This window comes from Octopus bimaculoides, chromosome 19 (assembly GCF_046866305.1).
Source record: "Octopus bimaculoides isolate indiv1 chromosome 19, ASM4686630v1, whole genome shotgun sequence".
Lineage (NCBI taxonomy): Eukaryota > Metazoa > Mollusca > Cephalopoda > Octopoda > Octopodidae > Octopus > Octopus bimaculoides.
The window spans coordinates 28,495,910-28,510,217 of record NC_142946.1 but is presented as its reverse complement, the minus strand read 5'-3'; the positions used below and the strand labels follow the sequence as shown (position 1 = coordinate 28,510,217).

Here is a 14,308-nt window from a genome sequence, read left to right as displayed (position 1 = left end):
TTCCCCCCTCCCCTTATAATATCTACCCCACTTATTCATCCCATATCCACACTTTTAATTTTTTCTTTTTTTATTTCCTCTCGATATATTCCTAACAACTAGTTTTTGTATGTAGCAGATGTTCAGGAGCTATAAACACTGTAAATGTGCAGAAAACAACTTCTGCCACATTCCAGGGAGAAAAACTAGACGTAGTTGATAGCTTCCGCTATCTAGGTGACCAAGTTAGTAGTGGGGGAGGGTGCGCTGAAAGTGTAGCTGCTAGAATAAGAATAGCCTGGGCAAAGTTCAGAGAGCTCTTACCTCTGCTGGTGACAAGGGACCTCTCACTCAGAGTAAAAGGCAGACTGTATGATGTATGTGTACGAACAGCCATGCTTCATGGCAGTGAAACATGGGCTGTGACTGCTGAGGGCATGCGTAGGCTTGCAAGGAATGAAGCCAGTATGCTCCGATGGATGTGTAATGTCAGTGTGCATACTAGACAGAGTATTAGTACCTTGAGAGAAAAAGCATCAGTTGTGGTGTGCAAGAGGGACGATTGCGCTGGTATGGTCATGTTGCGAGAATGGATGAGGATAGCTATGTGAAAAAGTGCCACACCTTAGCAGTTGAGGGAACCTGTGGAAGAGGTAGGCCTGAGATGAGGTGGTGAGGCACGACCTTCGAACATTAGGCCTCACCAAGGCGATGACTTCTGACCGAGACCTTTGGAAATATACTGTGCGTGAGAAGACCCAGCAAGCCAAGTGAGACCTAAATCTAAGGCCTCAGCCAGTCCACTTATGTGTACCTTCCTTCATTGGACACTAAACTCCACTTGCAAAGACCTGTTGGGGGCAAGTGAAATCGAAATCGAGTTAAATTCGACGACTGGCACCCATGCCAACGTCGTCTCCTTCATTGGACACGAAACTTATTGTGGCAAACGAAAGCAAAATTGTGATGGCACCTGTGCCCACCGTCGCCTTTCTGGCACTTGTGCCCGCGGCATGTGTAAGGACTTTTGAGAGAGATCGTTGCCAGTGCCCCTGAACTGGCTCTTGTGCGCGTGGCACATAAAATACACCATTTTGAGCATGGCCGTTGCCAGTACCGCTTGACTGGCCTTTGTGCCGGTAGCACGTAAAAGCACCCACTACATTCTCTGAGTGGTTGGCGTTAGGAAGGGCATCCAGCTGTAGAAACTCTGCCAAATCAGATTGGAGCCTGTTGTAGCCATCTGGTTTCACCAGTCCTCAGTCAAATCGTCCAACCCATGCTAGCATGGAAAGCGGACGCTAAACGATGATGACGATGATGATATATATATATATATAGGGTTTGCTCAGGTATTATAATGTTGTTGGTGGCACAATGATCTTGCAAAAACAGATTAATGTACCTTGTGTATAATTTGTTTGGCCAAAAGTCACCCAACAGTAAATCAGAATTCCATAAATACTTAGTAGTCAATTTTATTTATTCATCTCGAAAAATAGTGTCGCTCAAGAAGGTCTTCAGTTTGAACAATTTTCATGTTTCATATTTAGATGCTTTTATTAAATTCATTCAGTGGTTAAACATAAATAAATCTTGGAATTAAGTGGTTTTGATTTAGTGTCGGGTGACTTTTGGCCAACCATGTATATATATATATATATATATATATATGATGCCTTCTTTCAGTTTCCATCTACCAAACCCACTGACAAGGCTTTGGTCAGCGTAAAGCTATAGTAGAAGACACTCACTCAAGGTGCCCCACAGTGTGATTAAATCCAGAACCATGTGGTTGAGAAGCAAGCTTCTTTATTTCATTATATTAGCCATAAAGGCTGTACATAGATAAGGAAGAAGCCGTTGCCAGTACCGCTTGACTGGCCTTTGTGCCGGTAGCACGTAAAAGCACCCACTACATTCTCTGAGTGGTTGGCGTTAGGAAGGGCATCCAGCTGTAGAAACTCTGCCAAATCAGATTGGAGCCTGTTGTAGCCATCTGGTTTCACCAGTCCTCAGTCAAATCGTCCAACCCATGCTAGCATGGAAAGCGGACGTTAAACGACAATGATGATGATGATGAAAGTCTGAAGGACACACAATGTGACAACACAGCTTCGATGCAAGTCTGATGAGGTGCCTCTCTAATATCTAAAACTGCAAACATTACATGATTTTTCATGTAGAATTTTTTCAGAAACTAGCATTGCAAATAGAGATGGTATGAAAACAATTGTAACTTATAATTAAAGATGTGTTAAAAGAATTTTCTTTGTCTTCTTCTTTTCATTGGTATATGTGTATATATATATATATATATATATATTGTTTTTCTGTATATTTCAACTATATATATATATGGGAGAATGTACGAAAAAAAAAACAACAACAGACGAGGACAGGTGGTGTAAACAACAAAAGGATGTATTAGTTTGACGCTCGGGAATACAGAAAGTCTTTAACGTTTCGAGCTACGCTCTTCAACAGAAAGAATACAGAAAAAACAAGGAGAAAAAAAATTGAATGGTGTTTGGTCAGCGATTAGTCTCCACTCATCAACCACAAACTTCTGGATTCTACCTTCTTTCTGGACTGTTTTATTCTGAACTCTACACCCTCCGGCTGCACCTCTCCTACCCACGGATTACACTGGACCCATCTTCTGATTGGAAATAGCTTATATATATAATATAGATTTAATCAAAAGATTAAATGTGGTACTTAAAATGTTTGAGGCACCAGAATTTGGTAGGGTAAAAACCAAAAACAAAATCAAGAGATTTGGTGAATAAAATATGAAGAAAAGCAACAAAAATTCAATAGGTTATAGCAGTACGTACGTTTCGTATTTTCTTCTTCTCCTACTCTTGTTTTTGCACACATCTACAAAATGACTTTCGAAAATGAAATTCCATTATGCAGCTGAGGAGTACATTTTCATTGCACATTTTATGTGGTGTTCTCACTACATAAATAAATGAAGTTTGTACGAAACGTACGTACTGCTATAACCTATTGAATTTTTGTTGCTTTTCTTCATATATATATATATATATATATATATATATATATATATGGAGAGGAATTCAGCTAGGGTCCTCACAGGCAAGGCGCATAGGTACAAAATCTTCTAGCAAGGTAACATGGATGGAGTGGGTGATGTAGGCATACTGCTTGCGGAGAAATAGATAGATAAAGTCATAGAGGTTGTCAGGGTATGCGATAGAGTGCTTAAGCTCAGGCTAGTCCTTAAGAACAGCACAGCTACAATTATCTCTTCCTAGGCCCCACAAGCAGGTCTACGAAATGATCAGAATATGATACCCTTCTACAGGCTAACTCAAAGATACCCTTCTACAGGCTACCTCAAAGATGAGTGGCAATGACCTCCTCTTTGCGGCTGGAGATTTTAATGGGCATGTTGGGTGGAAATCCAGTTTCTTCACTGGTGTACACGGGGGCCATGGTATTGGTTCCTGAAATGTCAAGGGAACTAGGCTACTGGAGTTCTGTGATGCATGTAACCTTTTAATCTGCAACACTAACTTCAGGAAACCAGACAGCCACCTGATAACCTATCAATCAGGTGGCTCTACTAGCCAGATTGATTTCATCCTCACCAGATAGCAGGACGCAAAGTTGCTTTTAAATACAAAGACCCTCCCGGTCGAAGAATGTACCCCCCAGCATAGGCTAGTCATTAGTGACTTTAGGCTCTAGGCCAGAAGGATACCAAGAAGCAGACCAATCCAAAAAAGAAGGATTTGGAAGCTGAAGAACCCTTCACATGGTCAGAGATTTAGGGACATCCTCATCAAGAAATTTGTTGAGAGGGAGGAGGAGCTACAGACATCAGACATAGAAGATAGCTGGAAATTCCTACGGGACAGCTTGTTGAGTGCCACAGACCAGGTCTGTGGCTGGTGCAAAGTCCCTTCCAGACCTAGAGTTACGTGGTGGTGGAATAGTACAGTAGACGAAGCCATTAGAGCAAAGAAACAGGCCTGGAAAGTCTGGAAGGGTGGAAGTAGCAGGGAACTGTACCAGTTAGCCAAAAGGGAGGCTGGGCGGCAGATATACATAGCCAAAGGCGAAGCAGAAAAGAAGTTTGCCAATGTCCAGCGACGTGAGGACCAAAGAACTAAGGTATTTCAGATTGCAAGACAGTGTGTGAAAGAAAATTGTGATGTCACAGGAGAGAAATGTGTCTGCATGGATGATGGTGCACTTGCTTTTAATGATTCAGAAAAGAAAGAGGCTTGGAGAAGCCATTATGAAAGACTGCTGAACGTGGAGAATGAATGGGAGGAGGAGAGCCTGCCAAATGTTGACCCAGTAGAGGGACCAGCTATCTGAATAGACAGCTCCCTGGTAGATAAAGCAATTAATGGTATGAAGCCAGGAAAAGCCCCCGGCCCATGAGGAATCACTGCTGAGATGCTTAAAACATCTGGTGGTGTGGGCTATGGCCTAGTCACCTGCATTGTAAACCAGGGAGTTCATGATGGAGTGATACTCAATGATTGGCGTAGCAGCACCATAGTCAACTGCTACCAGGGTAAAGACAGAAATAACTACAGGGGTATCAAACTGCTGGATCAGGTGATGAGGGTCATGGAGAAGGTCATAGCCCTTCTCATTAGGGAGAGAGTCTGCTTAGATGAGATGCAGTTTGGTTTTGTACCAGGTAGAAGCACCGCTGATGCTATATTCCTGGTTCGACAACTGCAGGAGAAATACCTAGCTAAAGATAAACCCCTATACTTAGCTTTTGTGGACTTGGAGAAAGCCTTTGACAGGGTCCCCCCGATGTGGAAACTGGGATTGACGAATGGTTAATAAGGGCTGTACAGGCCGTATACAGAGATGCCATTAGTAAAGTTAGGATTGGCAATGAGTATAGTGAAGAATTCCAGGTAGAAGTAGGGGTCCACCAAGGTTCAGCCCTCAGTCCCATTTTATTCATCATAGTCCTCCAGGCAATAACAGAGGAATTCAAGACGGGTTGCCCCTGGGAGCTCCTCTATGCTGATGACCTGGCCCTCATAGCAGAATCACTAACTGAACTAAAGAAGCAATTTCAGATGTGGAAGCAAGGTTTAGAATCAAAAGACCTTAGAGTTAATGTAGCAAATACCAAAGTTCTAGTTAGTAGGAAGGCAAACACATCACAAACCCCTTCAGGTAGGTGGCCCTGCTCAATCTGTAGAAAAGGTGTAGGTAGAAATTCCATAAGATGTACTCAGTTTAAGCTATGGACACATAAGAAGTGCAGCAACATCAAAGGAAGATTAACCGAGAAGATAGCTTTCGTGTGCGGCAGATGCACAGGGGCAATAAACACCACAGGTGTACAGAAAACAGATTCCATCACATGCCAGGGAAAAACTAGAAGTAGTTGATAGCTTCCGCTACCTAGGTGACCAAGTTAGTAGTGGGGGTGGATGCTCAGAGAGTATTACCACTAGAATAAGAATAGCTTGGGTAAAGTTTAGAAAGCTTCTACCCCTACTGGTGACAAAGGGCCTCTCACTCAGAGTGAAAGATAGATTGTACGGTGCATGTGTGCATACTGCCATGCTTCTTGGCAGTGAAACATGGGCCATGACTGCGGAGGACATGAGTAGGCTCAAAAGAAATGAAGCTAGCATGATCTGCTGGATGTGTAATGTCAGTGTGCACACACGACAGAGTGTAAGCACCCTGAGAAAAATGTTGGACATAAGAAGTATCGGATGTGGCATGCAAGAGAGACGTTTGTACTGGTATGGTCATGTACTACGGATGGATGAGGAGAGATGTGTGAAGAAGTGCCACTCCCAAACAGTTGAAGGAATCCGGGACAGAGGTAGACCCAGGATGAGGTGGTGAAGCATGACCTTTGAACATTGGACCTCATGGAGGCAATGATGAAAGACCGAAACATCTGGAGGTATGCTGTGACAGCGAAGACCTGGCAAATAAAGTGAGTTCATGGCTATATCCTACACCAGTTTTGCATAACCAGCCTCAGCCCATTCAAAAGTACCTTGGATCGTAGGGCAACCTGCTGTGCTTGAGGAGACCTATTGAGTCATGTACATCAACATCAAAATGAAAATCAAATGGAAATTGTAGTTGTGATACCTGTGCCAGTGGCATGTAAAAAGCACCATCCGAATTTGGCCGATGCCAGCGCCGCCTTGACTGGCTTCCGTGCCAGTGGCACATAAAAAGCACCAACCAATCGTGGCCATTGCCAGCCCTCTCTGACCCCTGTGCTGGTGGCACATAAAAAGCACCCACTACACTCATAGAGTGGTTGACTTTAGGAAGAGCATCCAGCTGTAGAAACACTGCCAGATCAGACTGGAGCCTGGTGCAGCCTTCTGGCTTCCCAGACCCTGGTCGAACCGTCCAACCCATGCTAGCATGGAAAGCAGACGTTAAACGATGATGATGATGATATGTGTTGAAGGGAAGAAACAAAAGTACACAAAAATGAACAGAAAACTTCAGAAAAAGAACACCTTGTTAAACACCAAAATAGTGACATCCTTCAGTTGCTCTACATGTGGTATGACTTGTGTTTATAAGACTGACTTAACTTCACATCTCAGAACTCATCTTCATGTGGATGGCCTATGTGACACAAAGATCATTCTAGCAAACATTATATTTGTTATAAGACATGTAAGTCCCATGCTAGTCTAAAAAAGTATTTAAATATCCACAAATCAGACAAGACAAGCAACACTGCCACTTGAGGTGAGACCTATTTGCACTGTTTATAATGCAAACTTCAAACAACTCTCAGGACTCAAAAGTCACTGATATGCTTATGGATGGAAAAGGCACATCTATCAAGAAGTGGTCAAGCTTTGAATATGAGCAGATAGTCTCTATGTTTGGGATACAAACAGGAAAATAGAACTCAAAACATGAGTGCATATATTTTTTATTTAATCAGCAGAAATTACTGTGTGATTGAAAGCTGAGAGTTTTGTGCATCAACACTTATCAAACTGATTTCAAATTAAGGGAATTACATTTATATAAACTCACCAAAATGATAAATATAATTCTCATTGAATCATTTAAGAAAAAAATTATAAAAGCTACAAGGTCATGTGAATAATCCATATTTTTTCAAATAATTTGCTTGACAAGTAGTTCAATAAATGAATAAATAAATAAAGCTAAACTAAAATAAGGAAATGAAAATAACATACATGCACATATAAGCACACACATAAACAAATGTACTGGTATATATATATATTTATGCGTAGGAGTGGCTGTGTGGTAAGTCGCTTGCTTACCAACCGCATGGTTTCGGGTTCAGTCCCACTGCGTGGCACCTTGGGCAAGTGTCTTCTACTGTAGCCTCGGGCCGACCAAAGCCTTGTGAGTGGATTTGGTAGACAGAAACTGAAAGAAGCCTGTCGTATATATGTATATATATATATATATGTATGTGTGTGTATATGTTTGTGTGTCTGTGTTTGTCCCCCCAACATCGGTTGATAACCGATGCTGGTGTGTTTTCGTCCCCGTAACTTAGCGGTTCGGCAAAAGAGACTGATAGAATAAGTACTAGGCTTACAAAGAATAAGTCCTGGGGTCAATTTGCTCGGCTAAAGGCGGTGCTCCAGCATGGCCACAGTCAAATGACTAAAACAAGTAAAAGAGTAAAAGAGTAAAGAGTATATATGTACATGCATATATACATGCACGCCTATATATGTATAAATGCACACATACATACACACACATTTACACACTCAAATTTAATAATAACAATGTTTTTGAGATTCCGGTTCAAATGACATGAGTATTTTTGTTTCACTTTTGGCACGTAATACTTAAATAGTGGAGGAGATATGATGTTGCTGTGGGCTGGAAGTGTGCAAGAAGTTAAAATTTTTTTTTTACTAAAACACAACTGGGACCCTAAGTAAGGCATGTGTAAAATTTGAATGAATTTGGTTGTGTAGTTCTGGAGTTTTAGGGATTCACACAGACCCCCCCCACACACACACACACACATACATTCTCAATTTTATATATATATAGATAAGTGAAACCTATTTAAATGAATAAAAATATCGGAAATTCGAACTCACAACCTCACAGTCGTAAGCTTGACGCTCTAACCACTGAGCCATGGTCCTTCACCATATGTGTATGTATATATAATGTGTATATATATATATATATATATATATATATATATATATATATATATATATATATATATATATATATATATACACTGTGACTGCTGAGGATATGCGTAAGCTCACAAGAAACGAAGCCAGTATGCTCCGATGGATGTGTAATGTCAGTGTGCATACTTGACAGAGTGTAAGTACCTTGAGAGAAAAGTTAGACCTGAGAAGCATCGGTTGTGGTGTGCAAGAGAGACGATTGCGCTGGTATGGACGTGTGGCAAGAATGAATGAAGATAGCTGTGTGAAAAAGTGCCACACCCTAGCAGTTAAGGGAACCTGTGGAAGAGGTAGACTCAGGAAGACCTGGGATGAGGTGGTCAAGCACGACCTTCGAACTTTGGGCCTCACCGAGGCAATGACCAGTGATCGGGACCTTTGGAAATATGCAGTACGTGAGAAGACCCAGCAAGCCAAGTGAGAGCATAATGTGTGATCTCTGCCAGAAGTGTAGCCAGCTCACTAATCCGTACCTGTACTTCATTGGACACTAAAAACCCTGCTTGCGAAGACCTGTTGAGGCAAGTGATTGTAGAATTTGAAATTTGAAATCTGAAATCGAAATCGAACCAAATTTGATGACTCCTTCATTGGACACTAAAATCTGCTTGCGAAGACCTGTTGGGGCAAGTGAAATCGTGATTGAACCATACTCAATGACTGGTTACCGCGCCAGTGGAGCACTAACAGCACTGTCGAGTGTGTTCATTGCCAGAGCAGCCGTCTGGCTCCCATGCTAGTGGCCCGTAAATAGCACCATTAGAGCGTAATCGTTACCAGCATTGCCATCTAGCACTTGTGCTAGGGGAACGTTAGAAAATCATTCGTGCAAGGTCGTTGCTAGTACCGCTGGACTGGCTCCCGTGCAGGTGGCACTTATAAAACACCTTTTTAAGCGTGGCCGTTGCCAGCACCGTGTGACTGGCCCTCGTGCCGGTGGCACGTAAAAGCACACACTACACTCTCGGAATGGTTGGCGTTAGGAAGGGCATCCAGCTGTAGAAACTCTGCCAGATCAGATTGGAACCTGGTGCAGCCTTCTGGCTTGCCAGTCCTCGGTCAAATCGTCCAACCCATGCTAGCATGGAAAGCGGACGTTAAACGATGATGATGATGATGATGATGCAGGGTGTCCACAAAGTCTGACTACATGGAGTAAATAAAATCATAACATAAACAATTAAATATAAGAAATAATAATTTCTTAAAGTATGTGTTAATCCCCATGTACCCAAACTTTGTGGACACCTTGTACATAAATATAGATGTACACATACATGTGTTTATACATATACTCTCATATACATGTGTCGATATAAGCATTATATGGACACATGTAAAAAAAATAACCATCATATATGTTTATAAACACACACTCCTGCCGACATATAAATAACTAAATAAATGATTAAATGTAGATGTACATCAATGTATACGTATATACAATGGATGTTAAATGATGATGATTATGTATATACCTATATTCATATATACATGCATATATGTCTGTGATATGTATTATTTTACACATAAATATGTGCATAAATGTATACATACATACACACACACATGCATACATACATACATACATACATACATACATGATGGCCATCCACTGATGACCAAGGAAAACCATTATTGACCTTTAGGAACATTGTGCGCTGAAGACTACCTTGTATTTTACACTTGCAGCTCTGTTGGTGACTTAGTGAACCCTGATCTTGACAAACATACATGACTGCAAACATTGCAGACCAAGCTTTCCCTACTCATTACATTAGCAGTGCGTTTTCAAGCAGCATGCTTATATTCTTCATGAAGAATATGTGCTCTTTCAAAGGTATCGACTCCCTCCTTTACCTGTTTCCTCCATCCATGGCGACAACAGGCATTGCTCTCCCAGTCTTGGCTTCTGCTGGGGTTGCTTTCCACTAACAAGTTCCCCATATAGCATCTGTTTAGGGATTCTGCTATCATTCATTCTAACAAGGTGTCCAGTCCAACGTAACCGGTGTTTGTGCATCATTGCCTCAATACTCAAGATATCAGCTTTCCTCAGGACTTGTGTATCTAGAGTTTTTAAGGTCCAGCCAACATTCAGAATGTGTCTCAGACATCTCTGATGGAAGCATTCAAGGACCTTTTCATGACGTTTGTAAAGGGTCCACATTTCACATGAGGAAAGGAATGATGTCAGTACATATGCACAGTACACAGCAATTTTTGTTCACCTTGTGATGCCATGTTGAGACCAGACATGAGACTCAAGAGACCTGAAAGAATCAGTTGCTCTCTGCAGCCTGAAAGATGTTTTATCATCCAAGGAGCAAGAACAACTGAGTGTGCCGCCTAGGTAGACAAACTTGTCTACCACTTTCAGTATTGTTCCTTCAACCAAGTTAGCTGGTTCCACATATGGGTTTCCTGGTGCAGGCTGGAACATTACAACAGTCTTGTCCAGATTACACTAATAAGTTTATGAAAGGACTGTGTGATGTGATCAGCACCAAATCGCAGGACCTCAGCACAAATACCATCTTTACCAGGTGCCTTACCAAGATTCAATTTATTTATTGCTATCATTACCTCATTTATTGAAGGCATGGGATTTAAGGAGCTAATGACAGGTCTCTATTGCATAGTGTCAATCACTGCTTTGTCCACAACTGACTCATGGTTTAGGAGTTCAGAAAAATGTTCAATCCAACAACCCGTGATCTCTGTTGATTTAATAAAAAGAGTAGAAGACTGTTTGGTAAGCAAAGGAACTGATGCAAAGCTCTTAGGCTCATAAACTTGCTTCATAACAGCAGCCTGAACACCACAAGCAAGATCCTCCTACCAGGTGTTCTGCATCCTCCTGAGAGATCACTGCAGTAGTGATTTTACACTGCTGTAGTGGGCAAGTGCTAGATCTTGCTGCACAACTGAAAGTCCTCTGTGTACTAACACACTGTGGGCATAGCGCTTTACGACCAGCAGTTGCTGAACAGCATCATTTTCATCAAACCAGTCTCTATGTCTGGCAGTAGCATATCCCAGTATTTTAGCAGCACATTGAAAAACCTGGTCTCAAAAATCTTCCCATGCTGTAGTATTTTCAATGTTGGATAAATGATTCTGAAGCTCTTACCTCACCACAGCATCATATACCTTATGGACATTCAGATGCCAAGGAATGCCAACTGACTCTCTTCTTTCTTTCATTCTGATCATCATCCAGAACTTTGCTGACACCAGGCTGTGGTCTGTCCAGCACTCTGAACTTGCACTCCAACATTACAAATGATGACATAATCTGGCAAGTGCCAAACTTTAGACCTTGGGTGCATCCACGTTGTTGTGTGATCATCTCTGTGCATAAAATGAGTGCTTGCAATGTAAAGTCCATATTCCTTGCAAAGCTCCAGAAGCATGAGACCATTGCTATTCATCTCCCCTTATACCAAAACGTCCAAGAGAGTTTCATGTCAGCCAATCTGTTCCAACCCTGGCATTGAAATCCCCCAGTAGAATGACTTTATCAGAATTGGAGATTTTCCTAAGTATGGCTCCTCAGCTGGATATAGAAAATAGCTTTATCTTCATCACAACTGGTCAAAGTAGGTGCATAGGCACTTATTAAAGTAGCAAATTGCCCAACTCTCAGGTGCAAACGTAGAGTCATTAGACAATCGTTTATAGGAACAGGAAACACCTTCAACTTCTTAACGATTTCAGATTGAACTGCAAAGCCAACACCAGCCTCTCTGCACTTCTCCTTCAGTTTCCCCTTCCAAAAAAGATGTATCCACTTCCTACATCCTCAAGCTGACCATCATTTTCTACACGAGTCTCCAAAAGTGCAGCTATATCAGTGTTATAATGGTTCAGCGTGTGAGCAATAAGTGCAGTGCGTCTTTCAGGCCTACAATCACTCTTATCCAACAGAGTGCACACATTCCAACATGAAATATTCAAATTTATAAGTATTCTCTTTGTTTTTCAAGCACAGGATGGACATCTGTTAGTCGGGCTAAACTGACTAAATAAAGAAAGACAGGCAATTTTTGGTTCACCTTTTCTAGAAACTCCCCAGCCTCCAGATGAGAAGTGCCCTCCCCAAATGGAGCTACTCAGATATCTATGCAGCATCCGAACCACATCACTGTCTTGGGCAACAAGAAGACAACTTTATATCTAACATGCATGCATGCATACATACATACATACATACATGATGGTGACTGTCCACTCATGACTAAGGAAAACCTTCAGTGACCATTGCCCATGCATAAGTTTGTGCTAACAGACTAATATTTTGACTTCTTTTCAATATTATATTATTAGTAACAATTATTGTGTCTCGTGGACTTAGGCTTCTCCAACTCCCTAGCCTACAATATTCAGTCTCCAATTCATAATATGGTTCTATTAGATACAGGGCAATTTTTGATATATTTAGAAAGAAAAAAAAAGTGCATCTTATATACTGGCAAGTAAGATATTTGAGAAAATATGTATTGTTGATGTGGCCTTAATCTAGTGAGAATTATATTTATCATTTAACAATGTTTAACGTCTATATTGATCACTGTATGTAGAGCAGATAGCATTGTTTATTGAATGGGTCTTTAATGGTGTTTAATATTTGCAGAAAGCACAAGTAGGACTGAGGATCTTGTTTATTGAATAGATATTTAAAAATAAGAATATTTTATATGCAATAAATTTGTGTAAGGCAGGACTCTCAGGACAGTGCTGTTAGTGCTCCACTGGCGCAGGTGCCAGTCATCGAGTATGGTTCAATTATGATTTTGATTTCACTTGCCCCAACAGGTCTTCGCAAGCAGAGTTTAGTATCCAATGAAGGAGAGGTTGGCATGGGTGCTAGTTGTCGGATTTGGTTCAATTTCGATTTCAGATTTCAAATTTCAAATTCCAAATTCACTTGACTCAACAGGTCTTCGCAAGCAGAGTTTTTAGTGTCCAATGAAGTACAGATACGAATAAGTGAGCTGGCTACACTTCTGGCAGAGGTAACAGATTATGCTCTCACTTTATTTGCTGGGTCTTCTCATGTACTGCATATCTTCAAAGGTCCCGGTCACTGGTTATTACCTCGGTGAGGCCTAAAGTTCGAAGGTCGTACTTCACCACCTCATCCCAGGTCTTCCTGAGTCTACCTCTTCCACAGGTTCCCTCAACATCTAGGGTGTGGCACTTTTTCACACAGCTATCTTCATCCATTCTTGCCACATGTCCATACCAGCGCAATCGTCTCTCTTGCACACCACAACCAATGCTTCTTAGGTCCAACTTTTCTCTCAAGGTACTGACACTGTCGAGCATGCACACTAACATTACACATCTATCGGAGCATACTGGCTTCGTTTCTTGTGAGCTTTCGCATGTCCTCAGCAGTTATGGCCCATGTTTCACTGCCACGTAGCATGGCTGTTCATACACATGCATCATACAGTCCGCCTTTTACTCTGAGTGAGAGGCCCTTTGTCACCAGCAGAGGTAAGAGCTCTCTGAACTTTGCCCAGGCTATTCTTATTCTAGCAGCTACACTTTCAGTGCACCCTCCCCCGCTACTAACTTGGTCACCCAGATAGCGGAAGCTATCAACTACTTCTAATTTTTCTCCCTGGAGTGTGGCAAAGGTTGTTTTCTGCACATTTTCAGTGTTTATTGCTCCTGAGCATCTGCCACATACAAAAACTATCTTGCTAGTTAACCTTCCTTTGATATTGCTGCACCTCTTATGTGTCCATAGATTACACTGTGTACATCTTATGGAGTTTCTACCTATGCCTTTTCTACAGATCGAGCAGGGCCATCTACCTGAAGGAGTTTGTGTTTTGTCTACCTTCCTAGATATTAGGACTTTGGTTTTAGCTAGGTTGACTCTAAGGCCCTTCAATTCCAGTCCTTGCTTCCACACCTGAAACTTCTCCTCTAGTTCAGATAGTGACTCAGCAATTAGGGCAAGGTCATCAGCATAGAGGAGCTCCCAGGGGCATACCGTCTTGAATTCCTGTGTTATTGCCTGGAGGACTATGATAAATTGGAAGGGGCTGAGGACAGAACCTTGGTGGACCCCAACCTCTACCCGGAATTCTTCACTGTACTCG

General features: G+C 41.7%; 1 protein-coding gene across 16 annotated transcripts in view; it reads left to right on the top strand.

Annotated features, from left to right (window-relative positions):
- Nucleotides 1–14,308, top strand: part of LOC106880092 (telomerase Cajal body protein 1) — a 148,480-nt gene that overhangs the window by 67,932 nt on the left and 66,240 nt on the right. Inside the window, exon 3 of one of the 16 annotated variants that reach the window (XR_016245211.1) lies at nucleotides 1,669–2,245. The exons of the other annotated variants lie outside the window; for them this stretch is intronic. The gene's annotated coding sequence lies outside the window, so the exon portion shown is untranslated. Of the gene's footprint in view, nucleotides 1–1,668; nucleotides 2,246–14,308 lie in introns of those variants that run through there. 16 annotated transcript variants of the gene reach the window in all.